This window comes from Sorex fumeus, unplaced genomic scaffold (genome assembly GCF_029834395.1).
Source record: "Sorex fumeus unplaced genomic scaffold, SorFum_2.1 ptg000024l, whole genome shotgun sequence".
Classification (NCBI taxonomy): Eukaryota; Metazoa; Chordata; class Mammalia; order Eulipotyphla; family Soricidae; genus Sorex; species Sorex fumeus.
In genome coordinates this window covers 3,549,300-3,566,163 of record NW_026606081.1, presented here as the reverse complement: position 1 = coordinate 3,566,163, position 16,864 = coordinate 3,549,300, and the positions used below count along the sequence as shown (strand labels likewise).

General features: G+C 44.5%; 1 non-coding gene across 1 annotated transcript; it reads left to right on the top strand.

The window, feature by feature from the left end:
- Positions 1-15,280: 15,280 nt before the first annotated feature.
- Positions 15,281-15,387, top strand: LOC130023854 (U6 spliceosomal RNA). Its single transcript, XR_008792517.1, has one exon. It is a non-coding gene; the product is annotated as a U6 spliceosomal RNA (small nuclear RNA).
- Positions 15,388-16,864: the final 1,477 nt, after the last annotated feature.

Below are 16,864 nucleotides of genomic sequence, written 5' to 3'. Positions count from 1 at the left end.
TCCAGGGCGTGTTCTCTAGAGGTCAAATTTTTTTTTTTTTTTTTTGCTTTTTGGGTCACACCCGGCGATGCACAGGGGTTCCTCCTGGCTCTGCACTCAGGAATCACTCCTGGCGGTGCTCGGGGGACCCTATGGGATGCTGGGAATCGAACCCAAGTCGGCCGCGTGCAAGGCAAACGCCCTCCCCGCTGTGCTGTCGCTCCAGCCCCTAGAGGTCAAGTCTTGATGGGCCGGAATCTCTGGCCGGAGCATCCTGTGCTGTGGAATGGGGCCAAGGGCGGAGTGGGGGGTGGGGGGGCTCACTCGAATACACGCTGCACATCCTCACCCCGTGACACCAGCTTGATGATTCCAATAGGGACCTTATTGGACCACCTTTTTTTTTTTTAATTTATTTTTTAGAGTAAAATTTTTTCATTTTTTAAATTTTTTTTCTGTTTTTTTTATTTTTATTTTTTTTTATTGATTTTTTTTTATTAGTGAAACACCATGAGGTACAGTTGTAGATTACCAATTTTCTGTGCTTGGGTTTCGATTATACAATGATCAGATACCCATCCCTCCACCAGTGCCCATTTTCCACCACCATGGATAATATCCGTCCCACCCCCACCCCCTATCCCACCCTGCCTCTGTGGCAGGGCAATCCCCTATGTTCTCTCTCTCCTTTTGGGTGTTGTTGGATCACCTTTTGATGAAGCCCTTAAGGACTTCTTCTGCCACGCAGCTCTCAACGAAATGGCAGTGGCTATTCTGGGCAACATCCTGGCAGCTGGCAGCTTCGGAGGGTCAGTGCTCTTAGCCGCCTCTGTCCTTCCCTTTGAGTAGTGGGGTGGTGAGGACGTGCAGTAAGAAAATGGGGAGGAGCCCTTGCTTGTATTTGCTTCTTTGCTAGGCTTTAAATTTTTTTACTTCTTTTCTAGGGACAAACTCTTTAATCCTAAAAAATTGATTGCAATTGATTTTATATATGTGTGTATATATATATGCATACATATATAAGCTTATATATGTGTGTGTGTATATATATATATGGCAATTCATGTAAAAAAGGATAGTTTTTTTGTGGGGAGGCACACCCTGCAGTGCTCAGGCATTACTCCTGGCTCTGCACTCAGGAATTACTCCTGGCAGGGTGCTCAGGGGACCATATGGGGTGCCTGAACCCCGGAGGCCACATGCAAAGCAAACACCCTCCCTGATGTACTGTCATTCTGGCCCGATAGACCTTTTCAAATACACTTATTTCTCCCCCTAGAATAATTGCTATTAGTTTTAATTTCTTGTCTCTACTCTGTTCTTCCCAAGGGTGTTAACACTTCCTTTAGCATTTAACAAACATATTATTTTCTTTTTACCACAAGCTTGCTGATGAATGTCAACATCCTATTGAGTTGATGTTTGTTGGGTGTTAGGGTAGGTCTGGAGACTTAGTAGAGCAGAGGTCACTGACTAAGTGCCAGGACGAGGAGGATAACATTTGTCTAAAGCTGGGTCAGACTAAAACTGGAAACCCAGATGAGCATCTGAAAACTAAGTGCCCAGTTGACAGAGGTTAGAGCAGGCAGAAGGGCAAGGCCTGAGGATAAATAAAAAAGATTATTAAGTGTTCATACAACAAACACCAAGAATTTTTTTGTATACTGAGGATTCCATGTAAGTTTTGAGTCAGTCTTCAAGAAATCTAGGGTTCAGCTGTTGATATTTATCATTTGTTCAGTTTTATTCATCATAGCTTCATACATAGATTCATATGATCATGTAATCCAAATATTATTGCACCTCATAAAAAAGATGCTTTTTTTTTGGAATTGAAACTGATACAACTGTATTTATGTACAAGATGTTTTTTTTTCCTCCTAAGTTTTTCCCTTCTCATATGTTTTACAAAATGAATGGGTGCATTGAGTGTTCTAAAAGTTCTTTTTTTTTCTTTTTTTTTGGGGGGGGTCACACCTGGTGATGCACAGGGGTTACTCCTGGCTCTGCACTCAGGAATTACTTCCGGCAGTGCTCAGGGGACCATATGGGATGCTGGGAATTGAACCCGGGTCAGCCGCGTGCAAGGCAAATGTCCTACCTGCTGTGCTATCACTCCAGCCCCTAAAAGTTCTTTTTAGCTCGTGCTCCATATTGAGAAACTCATAGTCACCAGCAACATAGGAGTCTCTTGTCTTCTACAGATCCTCTTCCAACACTAGCTCTGTTTTTTTCACGAAGTTTTGTGTGCTGGATGGTACCATTTGTTCTTAGCTGGGGGCGGCAGTGGGGGAGGTATTCCTGGCTCTGTGCTCAGGTTATAATAGTGCAGGGATGAAATCGGAATTGGTCTTGTTTTTTTTTAATCAATTATTTATTTTATTGAATCACCATGAGATAGTTACGTAGCTTTCATGTTTGAGTTTCAATCATACAATGATCAAACACCCATCCCTCTATCAGCAAACATTTTCCACCACCAATGTCTCTGGTATACCCCCCTTTCCAATCCTCCCCCTGCCTCCGTGGTCTTCTGTGAGGCAAGTGCTTTCACCACTGTATTATCTCTCCAGTCCCCGATTTGCTCTTCTTTCATTGATATTTATTTCAAATAGTCATAGTATTCTCAAGTATTCCAGCACTAATGGGGGAGGGCATATCACACCCATTGGTTCTGGGGGGCTACTCCCAGTTCTGTGCCCAGAGGTAGACCCTAGCAATGCTTGAGGGACCATTTCGTGCTGGGGATTGAACCTGGGATGGCAGCATGCAAAGTGACCACCTTAACCCCTATATTCCTATATCCCTATACTCTGGCCTTCCAGCATTAATTCTTTTTTTTTTTTAATTTTTATTAGTGAAACACCTTGAGGTACAGTTGTAAACTTACAAATTTTTGTGCTTGGGTTTCAGTTATACAATGACCCAGTACCCATCCCTCCACCAGTGCCCATTCTCCATCATTTACCACGGGTCGCGACCATCCTGTTATCCGTCGATTGCCTCCAGCAGGCCCCAGTAACTTCTCCTTCATCCTAGCCCTGAGATTTTTAAGAAAGTGCTATATTCAAGTCTCCTGCCCCCGCGCCTGACTATCCTCGCCGGGGCCCCTTGGAGGGGAGCGGGTTGAGCTTTCCTCCCCGCCCTGACCAGGGCTCTGGCAGCCAAAGACTTCCAGGACCAGCCACCACCATGCTGAGACCACTCTCCGCACACATGAAGGTACTGGCAGAGGGACAAAGCCACGCGGGTTCCGGGGCCGAGACCTCCAAGCCTACTCGGATTGGAGTCGAGCATCCTCCACCCAGGTCCTCCAAATTCCAGTAGGTGGGGGTCACACCCACCACCTGGCCCCCTGGCGCCGTGTAATCCCATCAGCAGCCAAGACTCAGAGACTATAAAAACCAGCTCCCGGAACCGCGCGGCTGCATTCACAGCCACGCAACATCTTATTATGACGTCTTATTATCTCATTCCTACTTTGGACAAAGTGGCAGGCTACCGAATGTAACCTGCCTACACGGCAGAGTCTGGCAAACTCCCCGTGGCGTACCCAATATGCCAAATACCTCCATCATTTACATTTTAAAAAAAAATTTGTTAATGAAACACCATGAGGTACAGTTGTAGATTTACACATTTTTGTGCTTGTGTTTCGATTGTACAATGATCAAACACCCATCCTTCCACCAGTGCCCATTTTCCACCACCACGGGTCCCAGTATCCCTCCCACCCCCCATCCCCCATCCCACCTTGCCTCTGTGGCAGGGTATTCCCTTTTGTTCTCTCTTTCCTTTTGGGTGTCCAGCATTAATTCTTAAGTAAATATTTTTTCATCATTATGTGTTTTATATTAATAATTCCTGTTTGTTACATAAGTGTTTATAACAGCTTTATTTTCTAAAATCACCATATCAGAACTTTCTCATTTGGTCATTGAAAAAAATTTTTGAAGACTTATGGATTTGACACCCCTTAAAAAGTTAAATTTCATCTGCTTCTATGCCACAATTATTTTCACTGTCAAGTCGTTCAATTGTTTAAAGAGCTCCAGATTTTTAAAAGACATTTAAATTAAATGTAAACTTAATTAGTCTATTCATTCTGGGCATATCATTGCATTTGTTACACTTAACTGCTGGTCAACAGTTTGGGTCTTTTTGGGATGGGTGGTAGTTTTGGCTTCTTTCCAACTGTCCTGCAGGGTCAGGAGAGCAGCTGGGTGAGAGATTTTGGAAAGGCAGCAGCTGCCCTTTCCATCCATGGACTTTCTCGGAAAAGAGGCGCAGATGCCCTCGGGAGCTGGCACCACCTCTGATCACAGGATCTGGGTATCACTTACCCAGGCGCTCAGCGGACCAGGTGGCCCCCATAAAGTACAAGTGTTGAGACTTGCTGCCAGCAAGGGAAGCAAAAGGCACTGGGGAGACAAGAGAGAAACCCTTTCAAGTGGAGAGTGGTCTTCACTAGGGAGAGAGGAGTGAGGGGCACAGACAGAACTATGCAGAAATGGGGCAGGGGAACTGGAAAAGAGAATAAAGAAAAGAGAATAACCTACAGAAGGTTTTGTCGATGGTGGTAATGTAATGTTGGTGTGTAGGCATTGGGCTAAAAATGATTAGCAATTAAAACACATGATTTTAATTGTTCACATGGCAAGTTTCAGCAAGAAGCAAGAGGAATAAATGATGAGATTTTAGTTTTTGATCAGGTTAAGACCACACATGAGGTAGTGATTTTGGATCAAAGCAGTCATTCACACAGTCCTTTGTCTCTAAAGGACAAAACAGAACAAATGCAGTATTACTCCTAAGTTCTTGCTTAGGGTAGCTAACAAGTTAATTAGTTCAAATCAAGTGCCTTTACAGTAAACTACTTACTAAAGTGTGTGTGTGTGTGTGTGTGTGTGAGAGAGAGAGAGAGAGAGAGAGAGAGAGAGAGAGAGGGAGGGAGAGATGAATACAGAAGTCACGCGTATTTCTGCAATATGCAGAAAATTATTGCTCCTATTGAGGATACAGCAAGGAAAACTAGGAAACTGAAATATGGGCCTTTTTTCAAAAAATCTATTTGTACATTCTGGAAACTTCTTAACTTTTAAAAAATCAATTCCCTTGGATCTCCACTTTCTTACTACGTCAAAGTAGAAATTGCCAAATCACTCACACTCCATTCATTCATTTTGTTATTTTTTTCTCTCCTCTCTCGCTCTGCCTCTCTTTTCTTTTTGTCTTTCCATAGACATTACTGAACGTGTGTTCTGACACTGAACACTTAGTAGGGCAATAAAATCACTAAGGGAAGATGGCCGCTCATCTAGAGCTCCGGTCAGGACACACTAATATGCTACCCACAGGGTTAGTGCAGTTCCAGGGGTAGCGACTCTGGTTGGGATCCCCACTGGATGCCCATACAAGGCTGCATTCCAAAGCCAACACTCAGGAAAAAAAATCTAAGGGATTTTTTTTAAGGCACCTGAAACATGTTATGTCTCTCTGGCCTCAGAAGTAAATTTCTTACCCCCTCCCTCCTCCCGCCCCCCATCCCCCCGCCACACACACACAATCTCTCCAACCCTCTTGGCATGTATAAGTACTAAATGCCTCTTGAAACCATTATGGGAGTTTGAACAGTTTTCCACAAGGCTTTAAAATCAAATGAATAAAGAATTGAACCCGCTGTTAAACACACCAACTTGCTTTGGACGAGTTCATCTTGAGAATTTGCTGGATTTCATACCATTAATCAGAATGACCACTAGAGGAACACCATGCATAGCATCTTCAAAATAAAGCTCTGGTTTTCATTTGTATTAAAAATGTCACACGTGGGGGCCAGAGCAACAGGACAGCACGTGGGGCAATTGTCTTGTATGTGACGAACCAGGATTCAATCCCAACCATGCTCGATGGTACCCTGAGGCTACCAGGAGTTATCCCTGAGCACCGAACTAGGAGTAAGCCATGAACGCAGCTGATTATGACCTCAAAACAAAACAGAAACAAACAATTAAAATGTCAGTATAGACCAGAGAAATAGTATAAAGGATAAGGTGCTTGCCTTGCGTGTGGCTGACCCTGATTCCATGGCCTGCAACCACCTCGAGCCAGGTTTACCTCCCACCTCCAAATACAATAAAATCCTACACAAAACTAAGAAGGGGAGAAAAAAAAAGTGTGAGAAGAAAAATAACCGCCGAAGGACATAAAATTGTCTCAAAATATTCATTCTGCAAAATATTAACAAATCAGAGTTTGTCAAATGTGGCAGGGGCGGGTGTGGAAGTAAGGCCCAAGTATATATGGCCACAGATATACACGGTCACATCAAGATCTAAATAGGCCTGTTTGTGTGGTGCCTGGCAATCAAGGGCCTTGGAAAGTCAGGTCCAGGGAGGTGTCTTGGAGATTGGAGCACACACACTCAGGAGCCTTGGCACCAAGCCAGGAATAGGGCCCTAGCACCACCGGGTACTGCCTCCAAACAAAAACCAAAGAAAGATGATCAGAAATCAAAGGGATCTGGGCCAGAGCAATAGTACAGTGAGTAGGTTGTTTGCCTGGTATGCAGCCTATCCAATATCCTGTATGGTCCCCTGAGCACCACCAGGAATAATTCCTGACTGCAGAGCCAGGAGTAACCCCTGACCATTGCTGGCTGTGACCCCACATATCTCCCCTGCATCCCCCAAAAAACAGAAGTTAAAATGATCCATAGGGAGATATTAGTAGGTTGAACATAAAAAGAATGAAATTACATTCTAGGTAGTCTGATGATTAATTCTTGGAATTAAGCTTAAAGAAATGTTGAAGAGGGAGGTATAGTTTAGTTTGTAGGTGTGTAAGATTTTCCTTACTAGTCACTAGGCTTCTTTAAGATAAAGAATCATGTCTTTTAACACAATCTAAAATTACTAAGTTCAGGAGGCTGGAGAGATAGCACAGCCTCTGTCTCCATTGTCACACAGTCTTCTTTGTTCATCTCGGCATCTTCTTGCCTTTATATGGTGTTTTCTTCTCTTCATATATTTAAACATTCTGTGCAGTGTAGGGTCTTGAAGCAGCTTTCTATCCTGACTGTGTTTTCTATCTGTGAGCTCAGAATGACCAGTGGCTACTCCTACCTAAGCTTACTCCATGAGTAGCCCAGGTGTAAGCAGCTCAGTAGTTAGTGAAAGTGCTTTCATTGCCCAAGCAACAGGACAGGTCGTATCATACCCTCAGTCTTCCAATGGGGCAACAGAGAGATGCCATCAACCTGGATAGGAAAGTTTATCTTTTCTAGGTTTTTTTTTTTTTCTGGATGCTCTCAAACCAGCCTGTTGACTTCAGGATCTATACAGAAAGCAAAGAAATTGTGACTAGCTCATCCTCTGCCTGAAAACTTACTTATGAAAGAGTAGATGAGGAATAAATATTGTGCTTTCTCTCCTTTATTGCTTGAATATCTCCATTTCCCATTCACTTCTTTCTTGTCAACGCCACTGAGCAGCCAAGAATGTTTCTTGGTATTAATTGTTATCCAGAGACCTCCTCAAGTACCCTGGGATGGGAGAGTTGCCTGTGGCCCTTGCAAAGTTGGCATTTTATTTCTTACAATATGCAAGTACTGTCTCTAATACTTAAATTAAGTACTAGGGCTGAGCAATAGCACAGTAGTAGGGCATTTGCCTTGTGCTTGTCTGGCCCAGCCGAGCCAGGTTCGATTCCTCCGCCCCTCTCGGAGAGCCCGGCAAGCTACCGAGAGTATCTTGCCCGCACAGCAAAGCCTGGCAAGCTACCCATGACGTATTCGATATGCCAAACACAGTAACAACAAGTCTCACAATGGAGATGTTACTGGGCCCGCTCGAGCAAATTGATGAACAATGGGAGAACAGTGCTACAGTGCTACTAAGTATTAGAATAATATACCTCTTACTAAAGGTTTATTATTATTGGTGTTGGGGCATACCAGCCTATGCTCAGGGGTTACTCCTGGCTCTGCACTCAGGAGTCACTCCTGGCATTGCTCAGGGGACCATACGGAATGGCAGGGATTGAACAACTCAGCTGCATGCAAGGCAAATGCTTTACTCGCTGCTATCTCTCTGGCTCCGGTGTAAGGGTATTGTACATGTATTGTATGATTAATATTATACAATATACCTCTCAACTGGCCCTGAGGGGGGAGCCCTGCATGGGTGGCAGAATTACAGCCTGTTCTTACCCTAGACTGGGAAGGCAGCAGATGTCTAAGGGACTGCTCCTGAGTGAAGGGCTTAGACATCGTTGTCCTCTACGTCAGGCTCACCTTAGTAGGGACGCAGCTAGACACCCAGGTACCTTCTTTTTTGAAACAAAATGGAAAACAGGGCTGTTTGGCATTTGTTTTTTTGCTTGGGACCACATCCAACTGTACCTACGCTGGGTTCTTTGCTGATCAGCCTCTCAGCCTCCTGAGTGAGGAGGCTGTGATGTGATGTGATGTGTCTTCTAGGAGACAGTGCGAGGGTTTGACATTTGGAAAAAGAGCTCAGTGTGCAGGAAAGACATTGGAACCAGATATCTCACAGGGAGCCCCAGCTTTTCTTTCCTTGGTTCCTGGATCACCAATAGAAAGCCGCTAGAAGATGCACTGATGTATTTTATTTGGCAGGGCTGGGGTGGGGAGTGTCTATTTGTTTTGGGGCCACACGTGGTGCTACTCAGGGTTTACTCCTGGCTCTGCACTGAGGTATCACACTGGGTAGACTTAGGAGACCATATATGAGATCGAACCTGGGTCAGAAAACGCCCTTCCTTCTATACTATCATTCTGTTCCCCACTACTGTTTTATGGAAAGACTAAAGCTGGGACGGAGTGACTACAGCAGTCTCAGAGCTAGTCCTGCTTCCGACGCCTGGGAGGTCATGGTTGGCTCCTCAGAGCCTGACTGTGACTCCTCCTCTCAGCACAACACCGGAACGTGTGGTGGTTTGTGAAATCAAACTGAATTGATCTGTTTCCCCCGAGAGAAGACGGGCCAGTTTTCTGCACTTTGCCAAGGCTAAAGTCTCTTGTACTTGGCTCTGCACATTTCCCCATGGCAAGGGCTGTCTCCACTAGCAGCTGGGGCTTCCTTCTATCTATCTTGGATAATTTTGTAATCAAAACCAAGAAAACTTGATTCTTTAGGCAGCTCAGACCCAGACTCACTCCTTCCCCAAGTGTTCTGTGGGGGCTACTCAAGGCCTATTTCGACCTGGCCCTGTTCACCTCTTAGACCTTGTTTTTCTCCACATCCAGAAGTGATCCGTGAGCATCACCAGGAGTGATTCCTGAGCACAGTATGCTTGGGTACTACCAGGCACAAATAGAAAAGAAAGGAGGGAGAGGAGATGGAAAAGGATGAGGGTAATATCATTTTTATGTTGGAAACAAATCCTGGAACCATCAACAGTGGATATTGTCAACCTGTTTTCCTTCCTCATCATCAGAGATCATTTTTGGTCTTGTGGTGTTTTTAATTATGTAAGTGGTCTGTGGTTCTGGGAAGATACATCGGTCTCTGTCACTGTCAGCAAAGAGCTGGCACAGGTGTGTCACTTGATGTGGAGCATAAGTCACCCAGTCCAGTCCTTGCAAAGTCAGCATAGAAGCGTTGGACTGAGGGCCGAGGGACGGAGAGAACTCTGCAGAATAGCAATGTCTGGGCAAGCAATTAGGAACCCGGAACGCTTCCCTGTTCTCACACTGTCTTTTGAGCAGCTGGATTCTCATTTCTTCCACGGCAGCACAAAGCCCAACCCTGCCACTCAGGCAACTAGATATAAATCTGTCCTTTCCTCCCATTTTTCCTTCCTACCTCACTTCTGCACCCACACAGAGTATATTTATAAAGAAATTACTCTGTGATAAACCTAGTTTCAATGCCTGCCTGGAGTTCCTATGTTACTTCTTTAATTTCTAATTCTCTCCCATAGCTATATGAGTATGATTGTGTAATTCAATCTACCGTTTTAAAAATAAGAATTTGAAATCTGAGCAAAATAAAAGGGTAAAAGGATTGAGAAAGGATCTGGTTGTTATCTTTGTTGAAATATAACTGTATTATTCGGGTAACGGGAATGCCAAGGTAGGAATGAGGACCTCCTACAAGAGAAGTCTGAGGTGAAGTATGCACTCAACCTTTGACCTCCACTCCTGGAACTGCGCTTAGGAGTGACCTCTGGTGATGCTGGGGGACCATACATGGTGCTGGGAGTCAATCCAGGTTGGGTGCATGCATGACAGAAGCTTCACCTCCTGTACTACCTCTCAGGCCCTTAGCTCCATTTTGTTGTATTTTATTTTATTTGATCACATCCAGCTCTGCTCAGGGATCACTCTTGGCTCTGCTCTCAGGGATGATTCCTGGCAGAAGTTTGAGGACATATAGGAATTGAAACCCTGTTGGACACATGCAAGGTTAGCATCCTACCCACTGTACTATCTCTCAAGCTCCCGGTTAACCCCATTGTAAAGATGAAGAAACAGAGGCACAGAGAATTTTTTCTTTACTCAAAGTTATACAGTCATGATATAATGATACAATGCCATGATATCATGATATAATGACTTTTAATCAACAATGGATTTCAGATACAAAAGTGGCCACAAATGGCTCGACCTTCTAGCTTTGTGCCATTATACTTCCTGATATTCACATAATGAAATCACTTAATGAGGCGTTTCTCAACCTGTATCTCCCATGGATGAATTTGGTGTGACTCACATTGCCTCGAATAGCTCCTTAACTTCTCCAGAGCCACAGTTTATTTTTAGCTTTGGCCTTCTGCTGCGCTCGACCTTTTGCCTAGAGAGAGTAATGGCTTCACATAGCTAAGGCCAAAGCCTGCAACAGAGAAGTACCTGTGAAGCTAAGCCTTCCTTGCAAGAGCTGCAGTCTAGAATATTCTTTTAGGACAAATGAATAATTTTATACACACACACACACACACACACACACACACACACACACACACACACACTGGGTAACATCGCCTGCAATTATTTCAGTCCTTTCTTCAAGATATCTCTCTGGGCTTGCTGCAAGAGATTAGGATAGGGCCAGAGAGATGGTTCACTGGGCTGGAACTCCTGCTTCCTGGCCTTGATTCTGGCACCACATGACCTAATCCTGGCCAGCCCCCTGCAGAACTGCCAGGAGCGACTTTTGAGCAGTGTGCTGGAGAATATCCCTTGAGAACAATTAGGTTTGCCCCTACAAGAAAACAAAAACAAAAAAGAGATAATAATCTCATCTTAGAGTTTATGAAAATATTTTTAATGTGGATTAGGATCTTGTACCAACACATTTTTCTCACGTGTTCTAGAATAACAAAAACTTGGAAACATCTTTCAAAAATAGAATAAATAAATCACGAAATGGCCAAGTAATGAAATGTTATGAAATCTTTAAGAAAAATTACCAGGAACTGGTGTTTTGGTTTGCATCTGGCAGTGCTCAGGGCTTTCTCTTGGGTTGAGTGAACAAGCAAAGAGGATGTAGATGTGGGGGCATGTTCAGGTGACAGAGGTCTTCTTTCCAAATATCCTGTAAAAAAGTCAGATAAGAAATCAGATAATTATGAGAGGCTTAGTGATATGCTTAAAATTTTCTTGCAATAGCATTGATTTCTAAAATTCTCCATTGCTGGGCTGGAGCGTTAGTCCGCGGGTTAGGGTTACTTGCATGGGCAGACCCCAGTTCCATCGCAGCACCATGCAGTCTCTTAAGCCCAAGAAGGAGTGATCCCTGAGTGCAGAGGCAGGAGAAAGTCTTGAGCATAGTCGGGTGTGGCCCCCAAACAAACCAGAGATATTTTGAATGCCAGTTTAGAACAAAGCCTGTTTGCCAGGGAGGTTTTCATTCTTGTGTAGTAACAGGAAAAATCTCCACACCACCAGGGGGCAGCATGTCTCTGTTTTACATTAAATATTGCAAACTACCCTCTGCCCTGCCCCACATCATCCACTGCACCACCACTAAGTAACAAAATGTAATTTAGATCTAACATCAGAGGTCTTCCAGTCCTTCACTCATTTACCCTGAATATAATTTTGAAAACATGTAGCTCACAAGTGCTTACATTTCTAGTATAAAATTGTTCAACGGATGTTTAAGTTCTTAAGTGGTATAACTTCTGTCATACACTAAAGACTGACTTATTTTTTAGAGGATAATATCATTTATTTTGAACTTAACAGACATCAAGAGCATTTAAAGGAATCCCAAAAATGTTAGCACTCAACAAAATAAGACTTAAAATATCAAACAAAAATTACCAGGCATACTGACAAACAGGGAAATAGTTTTAGGGGAAAAACCCTGAAAATTACACAGATAATATAATTAGTAGTCAAGAATATGAAACAGCTAGCTATTATATACCTTTTTGAAAAGACACACAAACCTTAAGAAATGGCAGTCTTTCTACACATCCTCACACACAAGTATGTATATACCAAGTAGAAATTCTAGGGATGAAGATATAAGAAATAGACAACATTCAGAAAATGTTAGTGGGGGCTGGGGAGATGTTACAGTGGGTGAGGCACTTGCCTTGAATGCAGCTGACCATCCCATATGGTCTGCCGAGCCCGTGAACTAGACCCAGCTGATGCACAAAACACTAATAGACAATCTTCATGTCCAAGGAATATTTACCACATAAGTCATTCTGTGGGTCTAAAGATGCATTAGGAAACTTATTTTTGGCTAATTCTTTTGTAGGAGTAGTGCTATTTATTTCAATCATTGATTAGGCTGATTGAATTGGGTATGAACTCCAACTTACTCCCCCCCTTTTTATAATTTTATTTATTGAATCACCATGAGAGCAGTTACAAAGCTTTTGGGTTTTAGTCTCGGTCATACAACGAAACACCCGTCCCTTCACCAGTGCCCATTTTCCACCACCAAAAACCCCAGTATAACCCCCATCCCACACTTTTCCCCTACCTGTGGGGCAGATGATATCCACATTACTCTCTCTCTCTCTACTTTGATTACATTCAATATTTCAACACCAGACCCACCATTATTATTTGGGATTTTACCCCAACACTCAGATCTGCCGAAAATGCAACAGTAAACAATTGTTTTCTATTGCTGATTATGAATAACATATGATGTAGAGTGGCTGCAGTAGTGGCCATGTGATTTTGGAATTCTGAAATTTTAACAATTAAATCTGGAGAGACTTCTGCCAAAATCTGCTGCCAAAACCTCTGCCAAACCGAGATTTGTTCCTGAGTCTCTTGGATCATGGCCGTTAAGCAGCTCGATCAGAAGTCAGAGAGGTCGTTCGTGGGTGGCAACTCCGGGTCTCATTGGAGTGGGGAGGAAAGGGCCGGCTCCACCCACATCCTGTGAGGCCCCGTGTGTCTCATCATTGTGGGACCAAACCTGACTGTCCAATGGCCTCTGCGGATGGCAGCCACCAAGCCTCCAAGGGGGAGCAGGTGGAGGGACAGCACCCTTTCCCCCCTGGGATGGTCCAGAGACAGTAACCTACTACGGGGTCCGGACGCATTTGTGCCCAAAGCCGCTGGGTTTTGAGATTTGTTTCTGAGTCTCTGGGATCAAGGCCGTTAAGCAGCTGGATCAGGAGCCAGAAAGGCTGTTTGTGGGTGGCAACTCGGGGTCTTGTTGGGGTGGGGAGGAAAGGGCCAGCTCCACCCCCATCCCGTGAGGCCCCATGTGTCTCATCACTGCAGGCCCAAAGTTGACCATGCAATGGCCTCTGGAGGATGGCGGCCCCCCGGGGGAAGAGGCCAAGGCACGAAACCTATTCCCCCCTGGGGTGTCCTGGCACCGGTAACCTACCGCAGGGACCAGACCCATTTCTGCCAAAAGCCCCTGGGTTCCGAGATTTGTTCCTGAGTCTCTGGGATCATGGCTGTTAAGCAGCCTGATCAGGAGCCAGAGAGGCTGTTCGTAGGTGGCGACTCAGAGTCTTGTTGAGGCAGGGAGGAAAGGGCTGGCTCCACCCACATCCCATGAGGTCCTGCATGTCTCGTCACTGTGGGTCCAAAACTGATTGTTCAATGGCCTCTGAAAGATGGCAGCCACCAAGCTGCCAAGGGGGAGCAGGTGGAGGGACAACACCATTTCCCTCTTGGGTGGTCCGGCAGCGGTAGCCCATTGTGGGGACAGGATGCATCTCTGCCAAAAGCCGCTGGGTTCCGAAATTTGTCTCTGAGTCTCTGGGATCATGGCCATTATGCAGTTCAATCAGGAACCAGAGGGGTCTTGCCTCCAATTATATAGCTGAGCCAGAGGTGGTTTGCGGGTGTGTCTCCCATATATCTAACTTTTGGCCATTTACTTTCTTGGTAAACTTTTCCCCAAGTGTTTGGGGTCTGGCCAAAGGCACGGCAGCAATTTTGGGGTATCTGGAAGTCTGAAAGTGCCATCAGGATGCTGATTGCCTCCCAGGTACAGATTAACCTGCTGGTGGCACCATGCCCCCTTGGCTAATATTTTTTTGTCAAGGTTGGTTGTCTTCCTTCATACATCCCATCCAATGTGGTATGCTACTCCTGGTATATCAGTGGTGTAAAGTATAAGCTGTCACCTCAGGAATTATAAAATTTTAAATAAGTTGTAACAACTGAGTTAAATTTTTAACTGGATGGTGACTTTGGGGTCTGAGGCATCTCTCTGAAGCTTGTTGATCTCATCCAAGATTTATTTGTGAGTCTCTGGACTCTGGCTGGTTAAAGAGCTTAAATGGCTCCAGAGGCAGTTTGTGGGCGTTACTGCCAGGCTCCTGGAAAAACTGGGGAATGGGGGAGGTTGCCCATCCCCAACTCCTTGAGGCCCTGGATATTTCAGCCACAAAACTTGCATATCTGAGCTTTACAGAAGATTCATTCATGGATGAGGCTTGTCTGAGTCTGTGGAGATCAGCTGTGAGCACAGCGGCAATTGAGTTCTGAAGGTTTTCAGCTGCTGGGGCTCTGTTTGGGGGGGGGCACTCATCCACCCCTCTCCTGGGTCCCCCAGATGAGACTCAGCCTGGAGCAGGGTCTGGGAGGCATCTCTGCAGCTTGTTGCTCTCTTCCGAGATTTTAAATACTGACATTTTAAAATAAATTTATTACATCACTTTTAAAAATAAATCTCATTGAACACAAAAATAGCATAGTAGGTTTGATCCATGATACCCCATATTATCACCTGAGCCTGCCAGGAGTCTACCCAGAGCACAGCCAGGTGTTCCCTCCCCCACCCCAAAATGTAGCATAGAGATTTGCTAGTTAAAATCATTAATTTAAAAAAATTACAAAGCAGTGCTCGCTTTGGCAGCATATATACTAAAATTGGAACGATACAGAGAAGATTAGCATGGCCCCTGCCCAACGATGACAGGCAAATTCGTGAAGCGTTCCATATTTTTCGAACATGCTTGCCACTCAATGCCTCTTTTGCAAACCACAGCACCCAAAAGGAGAGAGAGAACAAAAGGGAATGCCCTGCCACAGAGGTAGGGTGGGATGGGGGGGGGGGATTGGGGGCTGGGAATGATACTGAGATCAGTGGTGGTGGAGAATGGGCACTGGTGGAGGGATGGGTATTCGATCATTGTATAACTGAAACCCAAGCACAAAAATTTGTAAGTCTACAGCTGTACCTCATGGTGTTTCACTAATAAAAATTTAACGAAAATAAAACTCAAAAAATGATGTAATCTGTCCTCCCGTTGATCGTCGATTTGCTCGAGCGGGCCCAGTAACGTCTCCATTGGAGACTTTGTTGTTACTGTGTCTGGCATATCGAATACTCTCGGTAGCTTGCCGGGCTCTCCGAGAGGGGCGGAGGAATCGAACTCGGGTCGGCCATGTTGGCTGCGTGTAAGGCGAACACCCTACCGCTGTGCTATCGCTCCAGCCCCCCAAAATTAAAAAAAAACAAAAAAATTACAAAGCAAATTAATTTTTTATAATTGGAGACATGATACCTCCCCCTGTTTACCCTAACTTCTCATCTTCCATTTATTTCCTACACAGTATTTAACCCTATTACAAAATGTTTGTTGATTGAAAACTATGGTTACTCTACTGTCTCTCTCTTCAACAAGCGTTTGTGCATAAAGGAAATACTTTCTTGTTTTGGTTTGAGGGGCCACATCCAGAGGTGTTCAGGGTTTTTCCGTGCTTTGCTGAGGGATGGGTCACTCTGGACAGGATCACCATATATGGTGCTGGGGATTGAGTGGGATGGAACTGGGGTAGGTCTCACACAACGCAAGTACCTTAACCTCTTTACTATTGGCTCTGTCCCCAAAGAAGCTTTTGTTGTTTGTTTTTGGGGTCTATCCCTGGCATTGCTCAGGGGTCACTCCTTGTCCTGCTTGGGGTTGGAGTGAGGAGTTCGGGAATGCCAGAGATTGAACCTGGTTCTCCTGCATGTAGGGTATATACTCCAGTCTATAGAGTTCTCCCTGCCCCCTAAATGAAATGTCCTATATTTCTTATGTCGAGAGGTTTTAAATGTCACGTTCCAATCCTAAAACATAGGTGCATGTATTTCCAAGTATAGCTTTGTGTTTTTCTTTCATTAATTTGGAATTTTTATTTTAATCCTGAAAAATCACGAGAAAGCAAAAATAGCCCTTAATTGTATCATTTAATATTTATAATCACTTGTCATCCCATTGTTCATCGACTTTCTTGAGTGGGCGCCAGTAACATCTCCATTAGATCCTGTCGTATGCTAATATAGCCCAATGGCATTTGCTCACTCCAGGAATACGAAGAGCTTCAATCCATTTGTTCAGGGTCTTGACGAAGAAGTCCGACCATCTCATAAGTGGGTTGCCAGGTGTTCTTTTGATGTCCTGTGGAATCCAGTCAGTAATGGCTCTAGTCCAGCGA